The sequence below is a fragment of the Lepidothrix coronata genome, unplaced genomic scaffold (assembly GCF_001604755.1).
Source record: "Lepidothrix coronata isolate B3197 unplaced genomic scaffold, Lepidothrix_coronata-1.0 Scaffold75, whole genome shotgun sequence".
NCBI lineage: Eukaryota > Metazoa > Chordata > Aves > Passeriformes > Pipridae > Lepidothrix > Lepidothrix coronata.
Genome location: NW_016690255.1, coordinates 3000750 through 3026880, shown reverse-complemented (window position 1 = coordinate 3026880; position 26131 = coordinate 3000750). Strand labels below are relative to the sequence as shown.

The following is a 26131-nucleotide window of genomic DNA, read 5'->3' as shown; positions in this document are numbered from 1 at the left end:
GGGCTCGGACTTTGCTCCCATCTCCATAGGGGTCGGTGGGGATGCGCTGCCATTGCTCTCGGAGAGAGCCGGCTGCTTCTGTCTCCAGGAAGGCGCCGCTCCTCCCTTCTGTCTCAGCGTTCGCCTGCCAGGGTCACTGTCCGCTAAAAGCTGCGTCCCGTTCCCTCGTCCTCCTCGGGCCGAGGATAACACCCCACTTGGGCGTCCCTGCCTCTCCCGCTTCCCCCCCCAGCGCCGTCCCCCGTCCCTCGCCCTACTGCCTCCGGCAGGGGCTTGGGCGGGGAGAGGAAGGCGCAGGCAGGATCTGTAAAAAACTTTGTGCAGAGATTCTCCTTCCCTCTCTCCCTCCCTCTCCCATTTTGGGAGAGGGATGTCTTCAATCAGGGCAGGGTCTGAAAACACTGGAGGCTGGTACCAGAACAGCCCAACAGTAACTGAGGAAAGCGGGCGTGGAGATGTGGGGGTGCTCGTGCCCCAGGGCATAGACGACTGGGGAATGGGAGCCTGCAGCGGGCCGGGGGCGGGCGGGGAGGGGAGGTGGGTAACAGCCTTATGGACCGAAAGGCAGATGCAGAGTCTGACAGTGATAAAAACTAGGGGCGGTCCCTTAGGTGAGCGTGGCTGGTCTCAGTACACACCGGGGTGCTCAGCGACACAGTGTTATCGAATTGGCCAAGTGCACTTTCCCTGACGGGGTACAGCAAACCTTGAAAAGGCAGTGAAGTTGGAACAGAGTGTGTATAAGGGTCAGGATTTTCTAAACTTCAGTCGGTGCCGGGAATCATCAGTTTGGGCTTTCTCCTTACCCTTTGTGTAAGAACGAGAAGGCTCGCTGGCTTGCACAGCTAGCAATGTTGCCAGTGATCCCAAAAGATCCTGTTGGCTCGAGACTAAACCCGACTAGGGCTGAGAGGAGGTCTGGAGTTCTTTGAGTTCATGCTTCATTTTTTGTTTAGACATGCAGAAAAGTGAAGGGTCTCTACCTGCTCTCCCTTCCAGGGGAGCCTCTCTTCCTGCTTCTCCTGAAACCTAATAGAGCAGGGACCATGTGAAATCTGCCCTCCTCCAAGTCATGATCTTTGAGCTTATCACAGTGCTAATATTTATCTCCTCCTCCTTCTCTCCCCCTTTCCCTTCCCCCAGATGCTGTGCTTTGCTTGCAGACACATTGTGCAGGATGGTAGGACAATAATCAGAAATTGACCTTTGGAGCACTTTGGTACCTTGGCAGGGCTGTTAATTCCAAAAGAGCACAGGAAAGTTTGGTCCAAGCCCTTAATTGCCCCAAGTCCAAATGTATGAGAGATGATGTAAATCCAAAGAGAATGGATGCTCTTATTAATGATTTTGCAACCTCAAAGTCACTCTGTGCATCAGTAAAGCATTAGTCTTATCTGAAAGAGCAATTTCTAAGCCCTAGTTTGTTTCTGGCAGTCCTCTGCTTAACCTTTGCTCATCAGTTTTTCCCCAGCTCAGCAGTGTTACTAGATGGGCCCAACACAAAGCAGAGAGATGATGGTATTGCATTGCCTTGATGTTAGTAGTTGGAATCAGAGTTAATCTGTTTGATTTGCAAATCTGTATAGCAAGGTATCTCAGTGTCCTTTAAGTGTGAAATTATGTATATGCATATGTTTATGTATGCAAATACTTTTATATACCTATGTGTATGGCATATATGCAACAAATGTAGAGTTCATATCACAGTAATCTTGGTCGATACTTGCTGACTTGTGTAAAAAAATTTATGAAGGTGGTATTTCATTGCAATATATCTTAAGTAGCTTGAATATTTTGTTTTGAAGATGCTAATCTGATTTTTTGAGGAGGACACATATAAATGCTTTTTTTTTGTGTGGATATTATTCCTGGTCCTAATGATTATCATACTTCTACACTAAGCAGAAGGGAAATAGTTCATACAGTGTCTACGGAGGATTTTCTCCTACTGAAGTGGTTTATGAGGGTGACAATTCAGACTATACAGCCTCAGGCAGGTGGTAGTATAAGCTTAAATATGACATATGGAAATGCAAATCTGAATAAATCTATTAAATACAATGTAAAATGGATTATATTTTATAGAAAATAGCATCAAAATTCAAATGAGTGTGATGGTTGAAAGGTATGAATATGTGTGGATATATCCATAGCTAATTGGATTCTTGTGACTGAATATCTAAATTAATGCAATTTTTGTTCACCAAGTGAAACATTAAAGGTTTGTATTTTTTCCCTTTATGTCTGTCTCCAAGTCCAAATGTTAATGAATTACACTAGAGCTGTCATAATGTAGGTGAATACATCAATTTTCAGGGATATAAATGTCTGGTGGCGAATGAATATTTTTTATCCTCCAAAAAATATTGAAAGGAGGGAAGAGAGTTATGGGTTCTGAAAAGTAAGACTAAGATAATTTTTAAATATGTCAATAGGATTTTATTTCTTGCTGGTTATGTTACATTCCTATACACTGGAACTTACTGGCATGGGGTTTTTTGGTCATAACAGTCTACATTCTTTGAATATTTCAAAGTCTCCCAAGAAGTAGATTGATTAGAACTTGGAGAGCTGAGGTGACTAATACCGATTTTAGTGCTAGACTTGGGCAATAAAACTAATTCTAACCTTTGGGCTGGTAGCCAATTCATTACAGAAATTCTTCCAATGCAACTTTTATTCTGTCTTGTTCTGTGACTGAGGGAGCCCTGGCTGGGAATCAAATGGAAGATAGTTCAATAGTGTATTTTCATTTTTATTGAAAAAACTCCACAGCAACAAGCTTTGATTTGTGCTGAACTTTCTGATAGAATTTGGTTTTCCAAGAACCTAATTTTCAAAAACTCAAGTAGTAAATCTTCATCTAATTGTAAAATAGAAAGTATTTATGTTTTTTTTTTAAAGAGATATAACATGTTTTCTTCTGATTTTTATGACTGTCTTGCGTTAAGTACTTGTTACCCTGTCTGCCTACTGCCCACATACCTGCAAATTGTGTTCATAGTGTGCGTGAGTATTGTCTCCAGTCATGGAGGATGGACAAACATCCATTCTGAACTGTGCAGTCAGCACTTGGAGCTTTTTTCCATCATACTGTTCAGAAGGCTGATTTGAAGACAAAGATGAAGCCTAAATCTTGATGGAAATACATGGCAAGAAGTACTGTGAGAATTTGCCCTTTTTGTTTACTGATACCTGATCATTAAGATTTTTTTTGCCTGCTTTTCACCTTATCCTTAATTGCTCATTTACTGTTGGATTTACATCTTAATGGATTTCTGTATATTTTCTGGCAGTCCAGTATTTTCAAGTCCACCTCATTGTTCTGATACCTTTAAGTTGTTAAAGTAGCTTCTTTTTTTGTAAGATTGGATAGTCAGCTGTGGAGCTTTACCAGCCTCTCTCTTGTTGTTGGATTCTGACATCTGGGAATATCATGGTTTCTGCCATAGAGATATCAGGCCACGAAGAGATGTCCAGCCAGTTAGACCACGTAGCCTATCTCCTTTTGTTAAGTGTGAACTGTACATGAAACTTTTCTCTGGTGCCTTGAAATTTTAAATATATATTAAAGGCTATGTAATAGACAAGCTCACTTGTATACATGACATCTTCATCGAGGTATCACAGTATCTATGAAACTTAGAAACTGTAGTCAGTGAGGATGACATATAATTAAAACATCTTTATAAAATCTGTTTCCCTGCAGCCTAAATATGCCTTTCTTTTCAGTGTCCTGGCATTCCTGCACTGTTTGATATTTTACTTTTCTCTAATGCTACATAAAGGAAATACCTCATTCTTGCAGCCATTACATTTGACCTGTGCAACCCTCCTTTGAAATAAATTTGATTGTAATGTGGTGTGCTGTTCAGATCAGAATAGGTCATTTGTGTAGCGTGGAACAGGACTGTGCTGCCTTTGTTCTTTTGGAATCTTTCATACTTGTGTCACATTAAAATTCATATGACACAATTTTATACTGCACTGGCTGTGCTTATAGGCTGAAACATTGTTGTAGCAGATTGGAATCCCTTTGTTGCCTCCTAATAAACTAAGCTGCGAGTATTTCATGCCTTGTTGAAGTGCTGTTTCTTAGAAGAAAAACAATTTGATGTTGCATTAGGAAGTCTAATTAAAAATGAGCAGTGTGTCACTTCGATAGTCTTATTTTGACCCATATCAACCTTCGAAGTCATAATCTTATTGTTTGTTTGTTTCTGTCTTTTTTTTTTGTCACGCCTTGGCCACAGAACAAAAGAATCCTGTCTAATGGAAATTTTCACTCAGTTGATGAATAATTACTGATTTTTCTGTGATTCCACACACTAAGTAGAATTATTTTCTGAGTGGTTTAGTTTACACTCTAATACAGCTATCCAAAGAGAAAATTGTATCTGCCACTCAGTCTTGATTGAACAATAAGTAGCAGGTTTCTCTTAGTCACCAAATGAGAAGTTTTACTATATAAACCCCCCTATTTTTAACTATACTTTTAGATCATTGCAGGTACCTTTTGTGGAAATGAACATCATGTTTCTCCTTCTGCTGTTAACCCTGTCTTCAATCAATCAGCACTAACAATACTATGAATACAAGTGTCTGATTGCAACTTGATTCCTCTTGAAAAAATGCAGTATGTGTCTTACAAAATCCTAACATTTAATTGATATCGTGTGGATACTTATGGTGAAGAAAGCAAAGGGACCTGCAAAATGTCCTGGGTTTGAGATTACATTGATTGATTGTACTGACTCTGCAAGTGGGTCATGATGAATACAGAGGGCAAAGTAAAGGTTCTTCCGTTTCTTCGAGTTGCCATAGCATATTCTAAGAAACAAACAAACACATGAAGAAGTACAAGCAAGTTGTGTGGCCTGGAGTGGATATCTTTTCCGTAGATTATTTTATATTATTATCTGTGGGAAATCTGCTCAGCCTGTTTGAAAGCACTGAGGTTGCCTTTTATATAACTGCATCCTGACCGATGACATAAACTATGAATTACATCTTGGAGCATGAAAATAATTTGAATGAAACTGTAAAACCTTAATTCCGGTTTATAATGTATCTATTTATAATGTATCTATTTTAATTTTTATAAAGCTCTAGATGGACAGAATTTAGGTTCCAGATTCCTTCCATATAAAGGAGTTTCTTTTTCATGATAGTTCATGATAGTTCAACCTGAGATACGGAATTAAAAGGATTTCACTGGGATCCATTAAAGAAGCTGGTTACATTCACTACATTATACTGAAAGTATCATTTAAAATACCAATAATTACTGCTTGTAGTACTTCTTGCCAAGTCACATGAATGGATTTGAAGAATTAAAAGGAAAATACGTGGATTTCCAATGTGGTCATTATGGAAAGAATAATCATTTTTAGCTTCTGACCAATTATTATTGATTAAGCATTGTACAGGAAATTGAAAGAAATATCTTGCAGCCATGGTAAGCAAGGACAAAAAGTCCGACAACTTTTTATGCTAATGTTTGTGTTTAAAACAACTTGTGAGTCAGGCTTGTGGTAAGCACTTTGGAGTTGCTATGTTTCCCAGTTGATTTTCTTGATGTGCTTTTCCACCTTTTAATTCCCAAGAGGTATGATAGCCAGAGGTTAGTAATTTTGTAATGGGTGGCTCTTAATTAAAGAGGCAAGTAGTTCTCTTTTGTAGATAGCATATCACATCCATGTTGTCAATGGATTATAGATGCTTCTATTTTTACTTTTGTGTGTAATGCCATTAGCCTCAATGAGATTAAACCTTAGCTGTATGAAGAGTACACAAAGAAGTGTTCGTACAGACTCTCTCTCTTTCACTTGCATATTTTGAGATGGTAAAATTTTATTGAGAATTTATTTGTGTCTCCTGTAAGGTGATGCCCTTCTGTTTTTTCATTTAGGAGTCTGTAATTTTTGTCCTGTGATGGATGTTAAAACCCAATGAAAAGATTCAGTGAAAAGACCCTGAAGTCAGTTTAAGGAACCCATTAACTTTGGTGGCTTTGGTTCAGAGTCCATGTGGGAACATTAACTGCATGCATAGAACATGAATTTCCTTGTTGTAAAATGCCCTTCAAATCCTACTCAAAGGAGTTGTCCTTTCTCATTTCGGTAATTGTGGAAGGAACATTCTCTATGAATCCTTGAAATATACAAGGAATTATTCATGTAATTCCAGTAGTGAGTTTTCTTCCTAGTATTTTAGAAATAATCTCTCTTAGAATCATTCATTCAGATTTTTGCAAGCAGTGCAAAATGCTCTATAGCTGTTGCCTGGCAACAACAAATTCAGGCAACAGCATATGTGAGTTGGTTGTTAGTTATACATTTATATATGTTACTGTATAGAGAATACATTTTAGATAGATACTAATGAGACATTTCAAAAAAAAAGCATGCTATGAAATGCTCTTTAAAAAAAAAATCGAGTAAAGGTTTTGGGGTCTACGTTACCCTGGAAAGTTTGTCTTTTGTTTTAGGTTGTATGAAAGATCAGTTAGTTGAACAGCTTTTCACAAATGTCATGATGTAGTTAATATACTTCTATGCAGTCTTGGAAAATGTAAAATATTCTTTTTGTTGAAGGTGAGAAATACTTTCATGTGTATGCATTTTGAATTATATCCCTCACTGTTCTTTAAATTAATAATGTATTATTTAACCAAAGCATGAGTGTTTTACTGTATACTATATCCTCTCATATCTGCTATGTTTAAATTAATAACTATAAATGTTTCACTGCATTTTGTATTTTTAATCTTTTCAACTTGCAGTGCAGCTCTAAGATTCAAAAATATCCTGGTGTATTAATGTAATGAATCATCGTTTGGTTGAATTTTTTTTTCCAGAGGAAAATACATACTTGAACTCTAAATACTATGAAATTTCTTGAAGAAAGTCAATGAAGAAAAACAAGGAAACTTTTTAATCTTGTGGAGAAAGTTTTTGTACAGTAGGACAAAATTGCAAACTTATTAAAAAAAAGTTGAGCAAGAGTGTGTGCAGTAACTGTATCTTGACACCTGTGTCATATAAATGCTTGCTTTTGATTAATATTTTTTTTATTATTATTCTGGTGGTCTAGTGGTTAGGGTGCAGGACTCTCACCGCTGTGACCTGGGTTCGATTCCCAGCCCCCCGGGCAGATGGAGCTCGTTAGCCCTGTGAGGCAATCCATCTAAGAGAAGGTCACTCTAAACAAACCTACGTTCTGAGACCCTCACTGCCACTGTCCAAGTTCGCTTGGCCCCGGCAGATGAACCTCAGGATTAAAGGGTGGGCTCAGTTCAGCGCACGCTGTGTCTCACCTAAAAAATCCACTGCGCAGGCTCGAAGGGTTAATGACCTTTCCCAAATCTTCGCTCGCGAAGACTGGCCATTATTATTCAGAATACATATCCACACATCACGTCTGAGAAGAAAAATTGTGTGGTTGTTCAGACCAGCACTTAAACCACTGTCTCTGAAAACTTGGTACAGGCAACGAGATTTCAAACAGTGAGATTTTCAACTGGCATCAGACTTAAATCTACTAAGTTCAGGAGTACTCTTACAGACTAGGATAGGCCTTGGAAAGCTGAGAATACCACTGAAGGCTTTTGAAGATGAACGTTCATTTCGATGTCTGCTTAGAAATTAAGGGAAAAAATAGTGCAGTCTGTAATCTAGAAATGAAATATACTTCTTTTCAAAAGTGATCTTCACTGCAGATCACTGCAAAATCACTGCATAACAGAGAGAGTAATTAGACATTGGAATAGGCTGTCCAGGAAGGTGGTGGATTCACCGTCCCTGGAGGTTTTTAAGATGAGACTGGATGTGGCACTTAGTGCCATGGTCTGGTAACTACAGCGGTGTTGGATCAAGGGTTGGACTTGATGATCTTGGAGATCTTTTCCAACCTGGTTGATTCTATGATTCTATGAACATAAGTCTTCCAGATTTTGAAGCTTTTTAACAATTTTAATGTGTGAAACGTCATTGCTGTCACGCTTAGAAGTTACAAGACCATGCAAATGGAGCCTTGCAGGAATTACTGTTCACTTCAGATGCGCATAAATTAGGAAGATAATTAATGGAAGTGTGTAAATCTTTTAAAAATTCATCTTCTTTCTCTCTGTTGTTCAGTTGCCAAACTGACTATCATCATCTCTGGCTTATCTGGACTGAGAGGTTGTATTCATTAATATGTCAGTAAGGAATTAGAAGGACACAGCATTGACTAGACCCGGGGAAAAAAGTTGCACACTGTCTGTCTACTGGAGGAATGGCTCTTTGGTGTATTTCTCCTACCTGTTAATTGCAAAAAGATTTAATAGCAAAGTTTAATATTGAAAGGTTTTCACCTCTCTAGAACCAAATTAGTAACATCTTTGAGCAGGAAGCTCCTGATACTTCTAATACTCTTTATTGTTTGTCCCTGGATTTTTCTTTTTTTTTTTAGACACTCTTGCTCTGAGGTTCCCTGCCCTCAGAGTGAATTGGTATATTCTCTTTTCTCATGCAAACGCTTTTTTTCTTGCAAAGAAAAAAGAGTACGTGAAGTCTTACAAAATAAGAACACAGAAGAGTTTTCTGAATGAGTAGTCATAATTATTGGTTTTGTACAGTACCTAAAAAGAGGACAGTTTATTCTTATAAACTTATATTTATTATAATTACTTTTATTTTTGTTTTTATTTATCAGACTACTTTTAGATAGTATAGTCTTTGATAAAGTAATTACTTCATACAGTAACTGTTATCTAGCTCTAGTATGATGTGCGAATGTGAAATAAAAAAGTATATGAATAAAAACTAATAATGGAGAAAGCCTTAATTTTAATTGAAGTTGATATGCTAATAAACTAGATTAATATAATAAACTAGATTAATATGATAATAATAAGGCATACACTATGTATAATATATATGTATATAATAGTATGATAATAATAGCATCATTACAAGAAAGCGAGAAGGTTGATTTTCCATAGTTGTAACAAGAAGGGTAGTAAAAAAAATGATATTTTACTGATTTTTATTTTGTGTAGTCCTAGTATCTTAAACTATGAAATGTGTTTTGGAGCTTTTTGCACTGTTAATGAAATAACCTCTTTCAAGAAGACAAAAATCTTTGTACTTATATGTTGGAATCTATATGAGAAAAGTTAAATTTTAGTCTTTTTCAGAGATAAATTTTGTAATCTTGAGCACTTTAATTCATTCCAGCCTTATTCTAAATTATACTAAGCCCACTGTACACCACATAAAATAAATTTAAAGCTGTGTTAAGGCCCCTTATACTGCCAATATAGTGAATGCTCTTAGTGTAAATGGGAAACAGGCTTTCTGTGCTGAACTTTTCTGTTTGTGAAATTAGTATAATCTCTTTTCATCTGCCACTTCTTTATTTTGTCTGTCTCAACTATAAACTGTTAAGTTCTCTATTAAGGTATGTAGGTTGGCTAGTGCTGATTATGGTCAAAGTATTATTAGGTGCTACAATTGTATAGAAAACATTGGAATAATTCAAATTTTATTTTTAGTAATTTGAGTTGCATAACTATGGAATGGCTGAGGTTAAAAAGCACCTCTGGAGGTCACCTGGTCCAACCTCACCACTCAACCAGATTCACTGTCTATTTTAATGTTGTATGAAGACTTTTACTTTTGGTTGGAAAATATGTTTCACTGAATTCTTCTATGAATTCTCTTTTTAGTCAGGATTTGTTCAGGTGTCTGACATATTTTAGATTTTTGTATATAAAGAAAATAAATATTTTGCATTTTTCCCCCAGATCTTCCTGATTGCTTATCAGTTTTTAGTTTTCATCTTAGAAACAAGTGTCACAAATAGGAATGCTAGAAGTCTGAAATTGCTAACTATGATAGGCCTTATGTCTTTTTTGCCTTGAGGCAGAATTGTAGCGCAAAATCTGAAGTGTTGAATGGTAGATATTGAAAATGTTTAAGGTACAATTATTCAAATCTTATGTGGCAGAATAATTCTGAAAGCTGAATATGGTGCATGAGGTAATTTCATAACTGCTTGGGTTGCTGGTCTGCAATTGTGGATGTAAATTTCTGACCCCAGACATGCAGAAATTAGCCATATTTGTCAAATACATGTTGCATAATACAACAATCCTGATTAAAGTGGGGTGAAGGAAGAGATGTTACTGCAACATCTCTTTTCTTCCTCGTGCAGTGCATCACTGGTCAGATTTTGAGAAGACATCAGAGTTTTCTCATCTCCAAATTTTATAAAAGGCATATTCTTCCACAAAAAAAAAATTGAAACACCATACTCTGTGTATGTGTACACCAACACCATTCTGCTAAGCAATACTAATGCTTAGGCTTAAGTTGTGCATTTTACCCATAATATCTTGGAGCTCAGCACGAGGAGCGTGTATTTGTATGGTTCCATAGAGGAAAGTCTGTGGGACTTTGTGCAGGTTATAGAGTGAATCAATTGAGTCCACTTTCAGACTCTCGAGATGACAAAATGCATTTTTTCTTGAGGAAATCTATGTACACAATATGTGTACAAATAAAAAAGCACTCAGAAGCATTTATTGAAAGGAAACGTCTAAGGTTACAAAAGAAAAAAAAAAGGGGGAAAAATCAAATTATGGGTTGTCCATTGCAGTAATGCTGGTGTGAACATTTCCAGAAGGAGATTTGTAGCAACCAAGATTTTCAGGGTCCTGGTTTCCCTTTAATAAAAAGATTTTTTTTTTTCTGCAGAAAAGAAATCACTTTGAGATCACTAAATGATTGCTATCCTCTTCAGTGGGTCATAGCTCAAAGGAAAAGGTTGAAAATATATTGGATAGCCTTTTCTAATATGATACATACTGGTTGAAGCTTATGCAATGTCAGCACTTTTAGGTAGTAATGTGTTTAATGAAACCCAGTTCCCTCATGATGTTACATTTTTCCAATCATCATTGAATCATCTGGACTTTTAGATTTTTTTAATAATAAAAATTCTAATGTAGATCCATCCTAAAGAAAAGTAGGAGAAAGAGTAAAAAAGAGATCTATCTTTCCCTGATAGAACAGAAACTCTGACAGCTTTTATTCCCAATAATGATATGTGATGTATTAAATATATAAATATTAAAAATGTAGCAAAAGGAATACGGACCAAAAGAAAGGAAACAGACTGCTCTAATCTCATGTCATTGCAGAAAAACAGGAATGGAATTATTTTTGTGGTCCCAGAGTTCTTAATAAAGAAGAACACTGCAGTTTTTTAAAAGAAAAGTAGATATGTGAATGCAAAGTGCTTTATTTCTAGAATATAAGCAACTGCACGTTGTAGGACTTGCTCAAGACCCAAAGGCCAAACAGGATATTACCAGATCATGGCCATTTCAAAAGATTTCAGGTTATTTTGAAGAATTACGTCTGAATGCCTGTAGAGTATTTTCAGACACTTATTAATCATTTGGGATGAAGATAATGCTTACAAATTGTAAAAGGGAGCTTTAACTAATGGTAACAGTTTAGCAGCTGGTAGAGAACATTGGTTAAACTATCAGAATTAGGTGTCCGAGGTGCTTTGAAAATGGAAGCCTCACAGTGAAACATAAGGGGGAATCTGTACAGCAGCAATGGAATAGATTTAGATGAGATTTATGGGCAATGAGAGGAAAATTTATACTGGTGGACCTCGTAGTATAGTTATTTGAGGACAAATGTTGCTCTAGCAGCTTTTATACAATAATATACCTACAGTGTTTAGATGTATTGCTTTGGGATTCTTTGAACTGAAGGAGAAAATAGAAAAGTAAATGTTACTTGTAAATATTTTTGACATAATTTCGACATGATCATAACATAATGTAGTTTGTGTCCCAAGAGAACCCAGAGGTTAAATACATTTCAAAATGGGTTTGGAGGTGTATTTTCCAGAATTCTTGATGTCAGAAAATAATTTTTGCCTGGATTTTTTTACCTTTCTCCTCTGAAATGACAAGTGAGTCATTTCTGCCGTATTTCTGTATAATGTTATTTTGTGGCTTATAGTAATTTCACCTAAAAAAAAAAATATTCAAGGTGAATATATCCTCCACTACAATTGGAACAAAATTAAATTTAAAACTATAGTGAGGTGATGCCTCTTGTTTGATTCCTCAGAATCCTTTTTTTTCCCATCTGTGACTTACCAGAAACATTTCCTAGACCAGGCTGTAGGTGAATATTGATCTTCCAACAGCAAAACTAACACTTTCCTTTCTGGAAAGTTACTAGAAAGAATGAATACCTGTTCTCATTCAAACAAACAGATACACTTCCTAATATACTTAATTGATTTACTTGTACTAATTAAAAGGTGTTGAAATAATGGGCCAAATATCTGCATGTCCGTAGAAAAGCATATGAAGAAATACAGTCTCCTTCAGTACGTCAGGCTTTTAAGTCTAGGAAAATGTAAAAAGTTGTAAATTATATTGATTTTCATTGACCTGAGCTTACCCACAGTACTGCCACAGTGCACTCTCTCTAATGCTTATGAGTGAGCTGAATGCACAATAGATGAACTGAGTTAAACCAGGGGATTTGAAATGAGGAATGCTGCTGACACCCTTTGAAATCAACTTTAGAGTGCTATAAAACAAAGCCTAGCTGACTGCATTGCTGTTAAGATGATCATGACTGAAATAGTGAAAATGGAAGCTCAACCAGCAATACATAATTACCAAGAGATTCTTAATTTTTGTCACTAGTGTTTGTTCATTAAGTTAGGCTTTCAATGAATTTATATACAAATACAGAGGAAAGACCTCTGTTAAAGAGGGCCAAATCTGCATTAGGCACATCTGATTGTGCAGGTATCTCTGAAAGTGTGCTTTCAGGTGTCACACACCAGACAAAGGGCTCACCATAGCAGTAAATGTTTTGATCAAATTTCATTCAGTCCTTTGTTACAGCAATTTCATAAAATTCTATCAATTCCAGAAAATGCTATTAAAGACTAAGATGAACAGTTAAGTTCCTCAACATGAAAATTTTTTTGTCTAGGTAAATAAGAAATTTTAGGAATGCATCTCATGTAAATGGGATTTGTTCAGATTTCACATTTCAGCTTTTTTCAGTACCAAGAGGGTTAAAAAACTTAATTTTTGAAACCAAAAATTGACATGCTTGTGCAATATCAAGACCAGATGCCTTAGGCATAGGCCTTTAATCCCTGTGCCCTAGTTACACCAATTAAGGTTCATGAAATATAAATTTTGTTACATATGCATCTTGGTTTCTCCTTTTTTCTTCAGTTTCAAAATCAGTGTGAAATATTAATGATCATATTAAATGGACTCTGTTATGTGAATTGCTGTTAATATTGCATTCTAGTTATTCTGACAGATGCAGTGAATGACATTTTCTAACATTTAGCCTTAAATGTGTGTTCTCTTGCTGAAAGAAATCTTGACTTTCATACAATGGTTTCTTGTAGGCCTGCCTCTTTATCTGCATTTAAATAAAAAAGATGCTGAAGGTGTGCAGCACTTTGGAAAACCACAGTTTATAATTGTTGATGATTTCTAGTGCTGCAGTGCAAATTAATCATTGTCGAACTGTGCTGGGAAGAATAAAAATGCCTAGCAGCATTGTGGTCCCTGCCTGAACATTCCAACATCTGAAATGTTAAAGCTATCCTTCAAAGTCCCTTGGTATTTTTTTTCACTGAAAGATTTCTCTCCATATAAATTTATTGTCCATTTCTGCCATCATGTATATGCAAATGGATTTCTAGAGCTTGACTGTAAGTTCCCTTCTCCCCCCATACTGATGAAGAAATGGTCACTCAGTGGATGAAGTCCCCATCAGATTATTTGTATTGTACAGTTTTTCTGGGGATCAGGGAAAGCACTGATAGGGGAGGATGAGGGTACAAACAGAAGTGGAAAACAATTTTGTTTAGATTGTTCAAAGCTGAAAACAGTAAAAGAATTGCTGTCTGCATAGCAACAGGTATAGCAATGCTGGATTGCATTTCCCTTAAAGAGATAGTAGTTGCTTTGGTATAGATATGAAAGCTCCCAAATGAAAAATTCACAGCCTTCTGGGGGGTTTGTTTTGTTTTTTAAGGCAGAGGCGTATGTCACTGTAAAACAACTATATGTACTTTAATGTGGCCAGAAAAGAGGCACTTAGCTGTTCCACAGCAAAAAGAATGAGTTAATAAACCCCGCGCACAATCTGTCTCTGCTGTAGCTCTTGGCACACAACAACTCTAATTGGTGGAAGCTATTGAGGCCTTAATTGCTGATTTTGCAGTACTGCCATGTTTACTGATAAGGTTTAATGCAAGCTAAAATTTGTTAACTAGAGAGAAACAGTCACACTTGCGTGAAGAGTGTGAGGACAAACAGCAGGCTTTTCTGAAGCACCAACTGACGATGAGGTATTTCAGCACGTGGCATCATTAGATTTCTCTTTTGAGAGTAAAGAAAGGCCTTTCTTTGAGAAGAAGAGAAGGAAAAAACTTTTCTGAGTTATATGTCACACAGCTAGTACTAAGATAAGCCTACAGTTGAAGTGATAGCTGAGTGTTCACCTCACTGATTTACACTGACTCTTTAATATAATTATTTTTTTTTCTTCCTGGAGAAGGATACATGCAACTATTAGGTTTGCATGGCATTGGGAGATCTGAGATTCAATTGAGTATAGGAAAAAAGAAATGCCAATTTCTTGAATCTAAGTTTATCTACATAAATAATTTTATCTTGCTAATAGTAAAATTTAGACTTGACATCAAAATTTATTCACTAAACTGTCGTTTCATTTAGGTTGCTGAATATGACAAAAGCTTTACTGTCTGACGAATGGATGGAGGACCACTGTATTTAAACCTTAGGATATTTAGTTCTTGAACAGAGATAGCCTCTCATTTTATTTTGAATGTGGTATGATTACATTGTAATACAGTAGCCTTTTAAGCTACTAACCTGCTGTTTCATTCCTGAGCTATTAAGTTAAAAATCATTGTTATTTGTATTTGAGTTTATGTAGTAGTAATAAAAATACCAAGTACTGTTTTTATATGGCTGTTTATGTCCCAAAAGCTAAAAGGAAAAATAAATGAAAATGTGTTTTGTACTTAACATATCACTCTGGAAGTGCCAGTTTTTTGTGTCTTGGCATGTTTTTCATATACTGCATACTTAGCTTAGAGCAGAGAAAAATATAAGATACTAGCTGAGTGAAAAACCGATGCTATCGTAAACTCCAAATGAGTTTTTATCTTCATGTTTGAAAAATATGTGACACTATTCAAAGAGATTTTTTGCTTGCATATGATTAAGATCTATTTAGTTACTGGACGTACTGTATTTAGAGTGTATTCCCTAAGCTATATTACATCATCTCACACAGTTCATAAAATGTATATCTGAATGTGTAAAAAGGAGCAGATAGTAATGTACTTTAACACAGTGCTCTAATCTAATATTTATTAATGTTCAGAAGATGAGAAACAGGGCATGTTCATCAAGTATACTAAGAAAACTAATAGTAATTAGTGTTATATATAAGTTTTTTCTGCAGTTTAAATGGAAATTATATCAAACATACACTAATTATGATTGCAAATTTTCCCTACTTCTCAGTCAATTTTGTTTCAAACAATATTCAGTTAAGTAACTTGTAATTCCATGTGGATCTATGACAGCGTAAAATATTAGATGTTGTATTACATAGTGTTTTAGATATGTAACAGGACAGCTTTTTAAAATACAAACAAGTGGTTGGTTTTGAGTTTCCTCAGGTCTCTGCAACTTCTGTAGTAGTTGTTCCGTATTGTTCCATAGTTATAGACAAAACAAGCCTATCATGGTTAAACAAAACTAATCTACGTAGATGTGAGAGGCACTGCAAGTCCAAGGCAAGAAGGGCTGTTCTCCTCTCCGCTTTTAAAAATCTTGGAGGCTTGCAATTCTGGCTCACAAGAATGACCTTCTTGCCAGGCTTTTTGGCAACCTTGTGTAAATATCCATGCAGTGGATTCTTTAGGCAATCTGATTTAGAATCTGTTACCTACTATTGCTCTGTTACCCACAGATGCAGCAAAATGTATCTAAATCCTATTAATGTTACTAAAATTTGAACAGCAAAGTATTTCCAAGAAGAGTTATGGAAAATGCAAAATAATAATTTGCATTACCACAGGTCCATGGTCTCTTTAACTCCAAAGCTGTATGCTTCATTGTGAGGTTAAAAACCTAACCAAAACAAAGCAAAGGGAAAGAAAAGATGACACTTACTCTCCTTCCTGTTGCCAAGAAACAGTTACCAAAACGTATCTGTCTATTCTGGTAACATGAAAAAGGGTCTTCAGTCAAATAGTAGTGACAGCAAAGTTATGAACTCTTTCCTCTGCCTTTTCCTTTCACTTCACTGAAGTGTGAAACAGAAAAATATGAAATAATACGTTTTTAATAAAACAAAGTGGAAAACAAACTACTATGTTCTTGAACTAGGTAACATTGATGTAGAAATATTAACTTTTGAATTTCCTAATGATTTAATCTGGATGTGAGTGTTCACAATACTATGATTTAGTTCTATGTTTAATTTTCTAACAGTAATTCTAAAATACTATTTACTACATGAACTTTTTGAGGTAAATCACACATATGGCAACTCTACTGTGCAGTACTTTACTGTTAATGGTCTTATAAGCTTATGTTTCATCTCCTATTCCAATTCTTGTCTTCTTTGATACCTTCTTCCTGTTATAAATCGTGATACAGAATTAAAATGTGGAGAACATGTTTTAGAAGAAGAAAATATTATTTGTTTTTATCTTCCTGTAGTATATGTTAGCATGGACGTGATGGTATTTTCTCTGCCTGCCATTATGCTGGCAGAGATGATGATTCCAATATTCAGTGTTAATGGCAAATCAAAATTGTGAAACATAAAATTTATATGTTAGTGCACATTACAACTGTAATTAGTGCACAATATTGTTTTTGCAATATTCTAAAATAATAATTCTAAAGAATAATTCTACAGTTTTGTCTGTCGTTATGCTTCATCTGTCCAGAACTTTCGTTTGCTTTACCAGCAATAAACAAATTTTAAATACAAAATTGCCTTTGTCAGTAATGATATGCTACTTATATATTTGCTTTTTGTCTACTCTGAAATCAGGAGTGAAATATATAGTTTAATTTTATGCTCTTTAATCAGTAGAGGGCTCTACCAAGCCACTGTGATGTTCTGGTCATGGTGGTTGCATATGATTGAGGGCATTTGAGTGATTTGAGTAAGTAGTTAAGATATTTGCAGGTGAAGAAGGTTCTTCATAGCTTTTTTTAAATTATTATTTTTTTTCCATATAAATTAGGAAAAAAACTCATGGATAACACATCCGATGTAGATATTTCAGGTGCTAATTGCACTCAAGTGTTGTACTCCTGTGATTGACAAAGTCATACCCTAGGGCAGCTTGTACTCACTTATTTTGAATATGTTGCAGCAAAATACCTTAAACCAAAGACAATTTTGTACTTTAAAAAGCAATAGACTAAACAGTGTAATCTGAATATAATAATTAAAAAAAATTTAGTAAGATTGAAACAATTTATATTTTCATGCCTCTATTCCAGTTGATTCCTCAATTCCTTTAAAAAAATTTTCCTTTGAGTGCTTGTCCAGTGTATTCTTTTATTTATTGCTGTCATTTGTTAAAGGCAATTAGAACCAGTGATAACTTATATTTGTTTCTATCATGTACAGTTCTAGGGCAGACATCTGATATGACTTAAGCAAATAGAAGTCCTACTACCCCTAGAGAATTTCTCCAAATTTTCTGTGGACAAAGGCATACAATCCAGGAAAAAGAGAAAAAAATAAAAAGAAGAACTAAAATGAAGAAACAGTTTGTTTCCATAGTTGCATTTTCCCCTTACAACTCTTTGATGCCTCATAAATGCAGCAAGGGTGGCTATTAACTCAATTCACTCTCTATCACAATACATTGTCTCTGCTCTGGAGAGAGATTTCAGATGGTGCTGGACAAGCAGAAAAGAGATGTGGTGAAACAGAAGTAAACAGTTGGAATGAGCAAATGAAGGAAACTTTAGAGTAAGTCAATATAATGTATTGAAAACATTTTTGAAACGAGAAATAAAGGAGTATAACTTCTGTAGTTAAAATTGCAGCTTGTAGTTTCTAGTATTGTTGCACTTGTTATAATAGGAGTTTTAGCCCACAATAGTTGCTAGTCTTGTGTAGGAGGGATTTTACTACAGGAGAAGAGGTCCTATCTGATTTCTTACTGTGGGGCTGTTTAATTCCATGTTAATATAATGTCATGTACAAACACAATAACAGATAAACTGCACACATATGTTGCAATACAGTGGTTTAAATTTTGAATGTTTGGCCAGATCTGCCTTTTCAATTTAATTTCTTGCAGCTGCCAGGGGTTAATGTATTATTTCTGTGACTGGAAAGAAAAATGAACTGTGAAATTCCAGGCACTTGACTGCTCACATTTGAAAACACAGCTAAGTACATGATGTCAGATCTTGTTTTCAAAGTAGATAAGGCAAGCTTGGGATCAGCCAGTTCTGTGATGCTAATCATATGTGGCCAGGATAAACATAAAAGGGAAAGAGCAGGGAAGATACGTTCGTGTTTTAGTTCCAGTTTTTGGTTGGCCCTTTACTACCTACTTTAAGGCAATTCAACAGCCATCTGTGATGAATAATAGAAAATAAGCAGCTACAGTTTGTGTTTTACTCTCTCAAACTCCCTGAACCTTTTTCTGGCTTACGCATCTGCTACCAGTGCTGTTGAGTCAGCAGCTTATTTCAATTCCAGTAATCAAAACTCTGAAAAATTACTTTTCTGCTGTTTGCCCCACAAAAACATCTTCTGTCAACATAATCTCCTTTCATTTTATATACTCATACAATAGTTAAGATTGAGAAAGACCTCCAAGGTCTTTGAGTCTAACCTTTGACCAAACACCACCATATGAACTAAACCATAGCAACAAGTGCCGTGTTCAGTCATTTCTTGAACACTTCCAGGGATGGTGATTCTACCACTTCCCTGGGCAGCCCAATGGTTAACCACCCTTTCAGTGAAGAAATTCTTCCTAATGTCCAACCTGAATCTTCCCTGGCACAGATTGAGGCCATTTCCTTTTGCCCTGTCCCTAGTTGCCTCTGTTCTTCACCCTTTTCTCTAGTGGAAATCTACCCTTGTGTCTGCAAGGGTTTAATTTCTGATCAAGGTCACAGGACACTGGACTTACCAAGCCTTACTGGCAGTTGGAAAAATTGCATTTGGCACCGTGACCATTTTTTTTGGAGCTCAATGAATGTCAGCATGCTGTTCAAGCTTTGCTCTTAGCTAATATGTTCTCTACTGGAGGCCTAGAAAACTGTAGACAATTAAGATCTTGTTTCTCTTGGTTTCATCTCCACAAACAGCTGTCATACTACCTCTTTGTCAGTGTTGAAAATTCCCTTTTCCCTAGCAAAAGAAATAGTTGAGGTGATATACAAATCGTAAACAGTATTGCTTAGGACACCTTTTATTCATTATTATTGGGTAAATCAAACCATTATTGTTAATCACAGATAACAATTCACGCAACAGTTTACTTATTTTCTCACAGAGTTTACTCACATGCTTGCTTACAATTACTTAGAGGAGGAGTGGTGGAAAGTCAATGTGGCTTTCTACCCAGAAGCAGAGGGCTGTGCAGACATGCCAGGAGGGGCTTCTAGAAAGGTGTTGAGGAAGAGCTTCAGGGGCCTGTTCACTCATCAGGGCTGCAAATGATGCTGTAGTCTTTGTCTGTGTGTACTAGCCACAGATTTCTTGGATGGCACGAGTTGGACAACGTCTTGTTGATGTCTGTGTGTGCCTGTGGCCTTGTCCTTCTAAGAGGTTGTCAGTGTCATGAGTGTATCAGCTCTTGCAGTCTCAGTGGAACAGTTGGTCTCCAGAGCTTGTCAGTCCTTGGGAAACTTTCACATGCTGCTTTCTCAGCAGCATTAGAGTTCAAATGTGTTTCCTCTTTTTGGACAGTTTTTGCTAAATAGTTTCTCCATTCAAACATATAAGAGCCTTGATGGCAACCAGGAAATCACGTGTGATGCTTGTCTCACCAGTGATGAGAGTAATCTTTTTCAAGTTCTATGTTTACATTTCACTCGCACTCTTCTGCCTGCCTTTTGGTAATAATCATCAGTATTAGATTAAAACTGAATAAAGAGCTTCCAGCAAGTAGAACTGATGCAAAGCTAAGTGCTGAGTGAGAAGACAAGCCATGCAGAGTGAAAGAATGCCAAGGCCTTTGTTTGTAAAGTGCAGAAACATGTGATAAGACTAACAGCCTCATTTATGGAATTCAGAATCAGTATCCTCTCTTGTAGCTAATGTGGCTGGTCAATAAAATTCACTATGTATTTCTTAATTTTTTTGACTGTGTGTTTATGCAGTGATGTTACACTGATGGGAAAGCAAGCAGGAGGTTGCTTGAACACAACATTAAAAGCCCAGCCAGTTTTGAGAAGGTTTATAAATGCAAACTTACTCAAAACATGTACTATTTTGCACACCATTTCAAATCCTGTGTAAGTATGTTTATCTTTGTAGTCCTCCCTCTTAAATTAAGTTGCTAAACAGATTTCATATCTTAATTTAAGGTGAATTAGGTGAATATTTCTCTTTACCGATAACAGTTGTTGCAAAGATTGTTCATAACTGAACATGCATTTACACTGGTGAATGTAAAAATACTTTTATCCTTTTACAGAATCACAGAATATTCTGAGTTGGAAGGGACCCACAAGGTTCAACGAGTCCAACTCTTTAGTGAATAACCCATAAAGGGATCAAACCCATAGTCCTGGTGTTCTTAGCACTATGCTCTAACAAACTGAGCTAGCCTTTACCTTGTAGTCTGTGGCTTTTTGTACCTGAATGAAATGCTGATTTATTAAATGAACACTTCTTTCAATTGTTTTCTATAATTTCTAACAAAAGCATAAATAATTGTAGTAATTAAAGGACAATGTTTGACATTTACAACTCAGTGTTGTAATCAAGTTAAACAAATCCAGTAATTTTATTGTTGCAAAAATAAACAAAGTACCTGTGTGAATAATAGTTTCACTAGAAACAGTTGTTGCCTGATATTTTTGTCTAAACTCTGACGTTACTTACTATAATAGCTATCTATCTAGATGATGAGAGAGGTGAGAAAGGAGCAAGAATCAAGTAAAGGAATATATTTAATTTTACCAAAATTACTTTAGACAAATTGTCGAGTGCAATTTAATAGATTTGAAAAATTCTCTAAGATATGTCTCTGCAACTCTGCTTAGAAAATCATGAATAAGCCACATAGCGAGGACTTTACCTATCTAATGCATTTCTGAATTGTCAGTCAGTGAATAGCAAGGTGTCATACTGATTTGAAGTTATTATACTATGTGCTATGACAGAAGCTTCCTGCATGCATATTTCTGCAATGTTTCTCAAGACATCTGTTGAGAGATAACCTCTGGAATGACAGTATTGGTGGCTTAGAGTCAGAGCCCAATATAAAAAGGAAGATCTTGATTTCAGTCTGTCAGATTTAAGCCATTTTTATCTTATGTAAGATAGGATTTTCCTTCTTTGTGTTATGCGGTCCTTAATCTTCCCATCGAAAATGGGAACATGTGTGGTTATCTTCTCACAGAAAACTGAACCTATGAACTTACTAAATAACACTGTGAGAAATTGAATTATATGGGTTTAAGACTGACTGAAGTATGTTAATTTGTGCAGTGCACTTGTACTCTGGGATTTAATGTTTTCTTGCTTTTACTTGAGGAATATTGAGATCTCAAGCATTTCTTCACTTTTAGATAAACCAGCTTCACAATTTTATGTCTGAAAGGCCTTTGAACAATTTTGTTGCTGTATTGGCATGCCACTCAATCAATGCTTTTAATTCTCAGAAGACAAGTCCTCTTGAAATCTGTGTCTACTATATGCAAGCATTTGTGGGTATTTTCCTTGAAGCTTACAGAACTATGCAGAACAATTTTATGTCAAGTTCTGGTTCCATATGTTGTTTTGCTGTTCTTTTCCTGTAAATACATCAGTCTAACATGATGAAATTAAAGGAGAGCTGGGTTGACTTCAGTATGCGTATCTGTGCACATGAGTAGCAAAGCACCAAGAGGAGACATGTATCCTTCATTTTACATATGATCTAATATGAAATTGAATCTCCTTGTAGAATTATTTCCAAGCCACTGCTAGTGGTCCTGCAGAAACCAAACGGGAAGGGATAGAGGTTGTTCTTCCTGAATAATGGGTTTGGTGACCACAGGGCTGCATGAAGCATTTTACGTGGGATAACTAAAAGTCTCCATGGCTTGAGAGTGGTTGGCCATCCTGTCTATTCAAGTAGTGATAGATACTTAAAGGTCTTTTAGTAGCAGCATTCAAAGACCATTTGCACCAACTGTTATGCTGGAAAATGGCTTACATATTGGTTATGTGTGTTTCAACAAGGGTGGGTGAGCCTAGGCATGCAAAGCTATTAAAAGTTAATGTTCTTTTGGGTTAAATCTTTCATTCTTCAGATTTTTGAAGAGGATCTAACCCAAATCCTAAAATCTACAGGATGTGTTTCCTCAGAATCTTTTAACACCTGTCTTTCTGTAAAGAGCACAGCTGTATGAAACCAGTCTTCAAGTGTTGCAACTCTTTTCCTCCCTCACATCCATAATAAAATGCCTTGCCACTTCTTCTGATCTTTTAGAGCAAAGAAACCAATTTGTATAATATAAATTGGTTTCATTTTGCGGTATCTCCATTATGTTAAGCATATCCCTAGCTGCAGATGAAATAATTTTAGATTAATGTCATCAAGGTGTGCTTTGAAGGTGGGAGAGTAGGCCCTACATTGATAGGAATGATATTAATAGATGAACATGTGAGTTTTCTTACAAAAATGGGAGTAATTTCCTTTGCTTATGCATTCACATGAGACTGACCCTTTTTAACATGGGTAAGGTGTCCTGAATAAGGATGCTGACAGAAGAATAGGAATCAAACTGTCACTTTACACTAGAGATTCAGTTTAATATACTACTATTTAATATTAAATTAGTTGCCTCAACATTAATACAACAATGTTATTTTAGAGATGACCTTTTTATGGTGGTAGTGTAGAACTTCCATTGCAAGTCTGACTTACTTCCTCATTTTTTTCTTCATTTCATCCTGACTTCTCAGTGATTTGTTAACTGATTTCCCACCTTCTTTACCAGAAATCTATATCATTTCATCTGTATTTTCCTCTTTAATTACTCCAGAAGCTACCCTGAAGCCCATGTGGTCCATTTTATGACTTGATTACAGTGACTGAAACCACCCAAGTTCACCTTCCTATTTTACTTTTCGTCAGTAAAACACAGACGATGTTAGTTAAATGGGACAGAACATGCCTTTTCTCTTTAACAAGACTAGGACTTGTCATTAACAGCAGTAACAGTATGAACCCTTCTATCAAAACTCCTGAGTGCCTGGCTCACGTAAACCCTCAACAGATCTTCAAGCAGAAGTATAAGTTTGTATGCCTAACCTTAAGCACATAGAATTCAGTAGAATTCAGTGAATAAACATACTAATAGGGCACGCTCAATCCCTTTTAGTGAACATATGCATATGCTAATTAATAATATAATATGTTGGCTGTTTTTTAATTGGGAAATGAAATTCTTTCATTCATGACTTTCAAAGCATCTGGTCCACTAGTCACATTTGGGAATGTGTATCTTCTACTAGTTTATAGAGCTTTTGTAACTACAAATCATTTTCCATAATTCTTCCTACTGACAAAAAATGCAATTAAAATTTATCCTCCTGGGGAGAAAAATCTTCTTAGGGGATTATGCCACTTATGTCATAGTTAGACAAAGTATTTTAGCCCTGTTTAATGGTTTATTCTAGTCATTATTAAGACAATACAATTTCAGGTGCACTAAATACTAAGTACTTACACATTTCACATTTTCACATTTTAAATGTGTTCTTTCCTTTAGAAAATATGGTCTAGATTCTTTACAAAATTTAAGTCTTAAATTATACTTTTCTATAGCATATAGCTATGCTGGATTTGTACAAAAGAAAGTATTGAGTATAGATTTGTACAAAAAAATGTTGAGTTACAGCATTATAAATCTAATTATTGCATGGTTAATGTTTTGTATATTAGCCCAAAGGAGAATTCCAGTTTTAAACTCCTGGAAGTTAGTAATTGCTCATCAATTGCAATTTGTACTTATTCTAGACAGTAGATATGTTATTTAATAAAACAAACTTTTTAATTCCATTTGCTTTATTGCTGGAGTGTAACTGAGGAGCAGTAGCAGAAATATGTTTGCAGAAGGCAAAGAGAATACAAAAAAGATGATAACTGGTCATAACAAAATATTTAATAATAATACTGATGAAAGTTTCAAATGTGAGTTCATAATAGGCTATAAAGTTCACAGTTGAAATATGCATATCTTACGAATTTTTCTCCTTAGTGTTTAGAACCTAGAGTGAATAAACTGCAAGACACTGAATGTGTATAGAAAAGAAAAATGTTATTAACCTAAGGGTAGAGAGTGCTGCTATTAATGTTTTTATAAAAAGTTATCTGAAAAAATTTTAAAAAACCCAAAACCCAAAACATTTTTCTGACCTTGTGCCTGGGTATGTGGTTCAGTTTCTGCTGAATTCTTTACAGCCAGGTATTAGTTTTGAGGGTTTTTTTGGTTGTTTGTTTTTTGTTGTTTATTTTTGTTGGTTCTAGTTTTTTTGTGTGTTTTTGTTTGTTTTGTTTTGGGGGTGTTTTTGTTTTTTTGCTTTTACATATGTCTGAGGTAGCATAAACAAAGCAAGTTTCTGGTTTGGGGAAAAAACAAATATAACATTTCTAGGACATAATAAGATTAAAAGTGAAGTATTTTTACAGATATATCTAATATTGATTTGATTAATTGTAATACATCAGAGAAAGTAAAAATTAAAGCCAGGAATAAAAACCTCTGTTTAATATTTAGGTACACACTGCAGACAACTCCACCAGTTTGAATAACACAACAAATATAATTACCTTATTTATGGTCTTTGTATTAGTGGAAGGAGCTTCAGTCAGATTTTATTGTTCTGCTTTTAACTAAGGACCCATTAATATTGTGTGCTTTAAAAAGCTACAAAATCTTGCAAACAAATTATTACAGGGTAAAAAAATAAAACAAACCCCCACAAAGTAACAAACATTTCTAACAAGCATCCTAACACTTATTCAGCCCTGATAACAACTGGTTTCTTTGATGATATGACAGTACTTTACCTCAAATTTATGTTTCCACATAAAATGCTGTTGTCAGAAAACCAAGACTCTTGTTTTGAATATAAATGACAATTAAACACATTCCTAATACAGGAAAATCATTGTTCTGAATTAGAATGAAAATTAGGTAATTTTTTTTAAAATGTATTTTCAACTTTCTTGTTTATCAGATGGATGTCTATAAAAGTAAAAACATGAATTAATAGATTTTGAGAGGAAAATACATCAGAATTTGAGAATATAAACAATACAGCCAAATGTTTGAATAATTCTGCAGGATTTGATTCTCTAAGTCCACTTATATATGCCAGGGAACCATGTTATTCAACAGATACTCTTTTTACTCAGCTTGCTTTTGAGATAAATCCTGAAATTCATCTGAATTAATCCTGAAATCCTGAAATAAGGAAGCACATTTATGAAATATGAAGATATCATCATGGCAGTTGAAATACAGTGCTACAGGGTTCACTGCATAAAAATTAAATCACTCTGCCGTCTTTGAAGCCTTTTATGATACTTCTTGAAGCTCTCGCAACATTAATTTTAAATCAAAAAATTATTCAAAAATTAAGTGGAATAGCATGTCTTTGCGAATGGCAGAATGAACTGTTAAACAGAAAAGGGATGGAGCCATAAAAAACCCAAGTTTGTTTCAATTCCCTTGTATAGTCAATAATGCTTATCAATGTACTACTGTCAGAATTTAAGATTCTTCTTTGTTTCAGTCCATGATTTCCTTTACAGAAGA

The 26131-nt window shown here is 35.5% G+C and overlaps 1 protein-coding gene across 2 annotated transcripts in view; it reads left to right on the top strand.

Moving 5' to 3' along the window:
• The window catches only part of DOK6 (docking protein 6), a 245601-nt gene that overhangs the window by 272 nt on the left and 219198 nt on the right, over positions 1 to 26131 (top strand). The window lies entirely within an intron of this gene.